Consider the following 4,083-nt stretch of genomic DNA (forward strand, 5'->3'; position numbering starts at 1 on the left):
CTAATAATTTATGCATAGGCCTTATACATTAGTTATGATTTACAAAATGCTTTTCAATTTTTTGGTATGTTTGAATCCCTTAAAAGGGTAACATAGGCAAACTACAATAAATTCATAAAAATGTAATTAAATTCTGACATGGACACGAGTCAATAGACTATTGTTAGTTTTTCATCTTACATACGGTACTATTAAAAACATGGTCTTTTTTAGGGATTAAAATGAAGTTTTTAAACAATTTATCTAACTCAATGATATTTATAGGATGTTGTTGGGCGTTCGCATCAGTGGCAACCGTAGAAGGGCTTAACAAACTCAAAACAGGAAACCTAATTTCACTATCAAAACAAGAGCTAGTTGATTGTGACACGAGCAGTTATGATCACGGTTGCGATGGAAGTAATTCAAAGGTTGCGTATGACTACATGATCAAACGCAACAAAAGCCTTGGAACTAAAGATAATTACCCTTACCAGGCTAAAGATGGAGGAATTTGCAGAACTACTACTGTTGCTCATGCATCTGGTGCCATAACCATAACCGGCTACGAGAATGTGCCTGCAAACAACGAAGATGCATTGTTGAAAGCTGTTGCGAACCAGCCGGTTTCTGTTGCCATTGATATTAAGTATTTTATACCTTGATATTAAGCCATGAAGTGACTGCAGTTGGATACGGTACTAGTAATGATGGGACTAAGTATTCGCTGCTCAAGAATTCTTGGGGCAAAGAGTGGGGGGAGAGTGGATACCTTAGATTACAAAGAGATGTGCCCACCAAGGAAGGTCTATGTGGCATTGCTATAGAAGCTACCTATCCAACCGCATGATAACTTAAAAAGAGTTTTTTTAACTTTAATTCTGGAAAAAGATTGAAATTTAATAAAAACATGGTGTTAGATTATAGTCCTTGATGTGTTCTTAATTCAAATTAATTAATTTGTATTTTATTTAATGTCTCCTATTAAATATTTGAATTTATTAACATACACATTTTAATTTATTTTTTGATCAAAATTTTTTATTTTATTAATTTTATTTAACATTCTTTAAACTTGAAAGACTCAATTAATGTACCTAAATGTGTTTTTTTTTTTAACAAATGATATTATCTACACTAAGAGAATGAGAGTCAGCTTAGCCTTACAATGGGCTAGAAATAATGTGATTCGATTTCGCCTTTGGCAAAAATCGAACCTAAGATCTCTCACTTGCAAGTGAAGAGGAATATCACTAGACTACTAGTAGTAAGTGGCGATTAATGTACCTAAATGTTAGTACTGAAATGTATTATACTAAATTAATGTACCTAAATGTTTGTACCGAAATGTATTCTATTGAATTAATGTACCAAAATGTGTACCAAAAATGTATGCACCAAAATGTATTATATTGAATTAATGTACCAAAATATTTGTTACCGAAATGTATTATATTAAATTAATGTACCAAAATGTATGCGCCAAAAGGTATTATATTGAATTAATGTACCTAAATGTGTGTACCAAAATGTATACACCAAAATATATTATATTGAATTAATGTATCGAAATGTTTGTACCAAAATGTGTGTACCAAAATGTGTGTACCGAAATGTATTATTGAATTGAATGTATCTAAATGAAAAAGACAAAGTATATCAAGATATATTGTTTGACAAAAATTAGTTTATCTAAATGTTTACAACAAAATATATAATAACTCCGACGAAAAGAAAAAAGAAGGCGTTAAAGATCCTCTTGGCCCAACCTTAGACACTCGATTTCCATGGGCGATTGCATCGCAAGGACTTTCTTGATTGGCTAAGTGGCGTAGAGAAGTTATATTATGATAAATGAAATAAAAATGAAAATGACAATAAAATATAATTAATACATTAAAATTAGGTAGTAAAAAAGAAAATAATTAAAACATCAAAATATAATTAATAAATGAGGTGATTAATGTATAAAGTGACTAAAATTAGATTTGATCTTACTCATAGTTTTAGTCAAAATGTCATTTTTGCTACTAGGGATTACAATGAAGTTTCCTAATTCCTATAACTTGAACCACCTGCAATATTAGCTGCTGCTAATTCGTGATTAGTAGGATGGTTTAATTTAATTAGGTGACTTATTATTTTCTTTATGTTTCTTGTTCATCACTTGTTTACTATTGCATACCACACAAGCATGCAACCAAGCTAGAACTCAACATGATAAATGTAGCGTCCATGGTGTTTTTGGTCGTGTTGGATTGACTCCATTATTTTTTGCGATGCAAGTTCTTTTTCATGATCAACATCAGATTAAAGAAGCAACTGGAGTACCTGCTCAATGCAGCTACTTGGTGCGATGGCAAGTGCCTTCGCCCATGAGCGGTAGGTCTCGGGTTCGAGACTTGGGAGCAGGGGCGGATCCACAGTGGGGTCGTCGGGGTCGCACGACCCCTTGGAAACCATGGAAACAACCTTGAAGCTCCCATACGCGACCTCTTGGAGCTGGGGTCGTCGGGGTCGGAGTCGCACGCCAAGTGTTCGACAAAAATCTTGAACGAAGCTCGGCACTGCAGGAAGAGGAAGAAGAAGCTGCGCGCTTCTTTTTTTTCAAAACATACGGGCAAAACGGCGTCGTTTTGGCCCAGGAAATTTTTTTAAATGACCTGGCCAAAACGACGTCGTTTTGGGCCAGGTCTGAACAAAAAACAAATGCCCAGCGTGTCCTGGGCAGGTCTGAACAAAACAAAAATACCCAGTGTGTCCTATCAGCCCTATTTTGCACAGATCCGAATCCCTTCTTTCTAAAACCCCCAAATTTCTTTTGTTTTCTCCTCCTCCTCCAACCCTAATTCATATTTATTTTGATTATGTTGGTGGTTTGTTTATATTGTGAGTATTTATTTTGAATATTTTGTATATGTAGAATATATTTAATTTAATTGAAATTCAATTCATATTTATTTTGATTATATTGATGATTTGTTTATATTGTGAGTTTTTATTTTCATTATTTTTTATATGTAGAATGCAAGATGAGATATTTAATTTAATTGAAATCCAATTCATATTTATTTTGATTATGTTGATGGTTTGTTTATATTGTGAGTATTTATTTTGAATATTTTGTATATGTAGAATATATTTAATTTAATTGAAATTCAATTCATATTTATTTTGATTATATTGATGATTTGCTTATATTGTGAGTTTTTTCATTTTAACACCAATTATTTTGTTAAAAATTATTAAAAAAATTTAGTATTGTTCCATGCACAGATTAATTCGACACTGCACCAAACGCCCGACTAATGTAGTTAGTACTATCCGACTGAAATAGTCAGTACAGTCCGAAGTACCAAACGAGGCTAAAAAAAAATTTCGCGCTGCGCGCGCTATGACCCCACAAACATTATTTCCTGGATCCGCCACTGCTTGGGAGCAACCTCTCCATAAATGGCGGTAAGGCTAGCCGACATTCACCTCTCTCAGACCCTGCGTAAAGCGGGAGCCTTGTGCACTGGGTACGACCTTTACCTTTACTTATTTTAGCTCATTATATTCTATATGTTTCGTGTTATTTACTAGTAAAATGCTATCGCTTTATCAATGGAGAAGTATTGTTGGATTCCATGTCGATAAAACTCCTGATAGCTTTGCTTTCCAGTGCTCATGCCCTTTGTCATAAACCTCCAAACAAACAAATCCTAAAGCCAAAATTGTCGAAACCCCAAAGCCAAATGCCAAAACGCGAAATCTCCAAACTCCAAACATCGAATTTGAAGGGGTTTAGGGCAACTGGATCCTAAATTGTTAATGCATCTCTGACATTCAGAAAAAAATAAACACAGTGAGTGAGGAGGGTACAACAACAACAACAAAGTTTTTTCCCACTAAGTGGGGTCGGCTATATGAATCCTAGAACGCCATTACGCTCGATTTTGTGTCATGTCCTCCGTTAAATCCAAGTACTCTGAGTCTTTTCTTAGAGTCTCTTCCAACGTTTTCATAGGTCTTCATTTACCCCTTCGGCCCTGGACCTCTGTCCTGTAGTCACATCTTCTAACCAGAGCGTCAGTAGGCCTTTTTTGCACATGTCCAAACCAC

The 4,083-nt window shown here is 34.7% G+C and overlaps 1 pseudogene; it reads left to right on the forward strand.

Annotated features, from left to right (window-relative positions):
- The first annotated feature begins 251 nt into the window (after positions 1-251).
- LOC103443384 (senescence-specific cysteine protease SAG39-like) lies at positions 252-829 on the forward strand (annotated as a pseudogene).
- The last annotated feature ends 3,254 nt before the right edge of the window (positions 830-4,083 follow it).

Source organism: Malus domestica, chromosome 04 (assembly GCF_042453785.1).
Source record: "Malus domestica chromosome 04, GDT2T_hap1".
Lineage (NCBI taxonomy): Eukaryota > Viridiplantae > Streptophyta > Magnoliopsida > Rosales > Rosaceae > Malus > Malus domestica.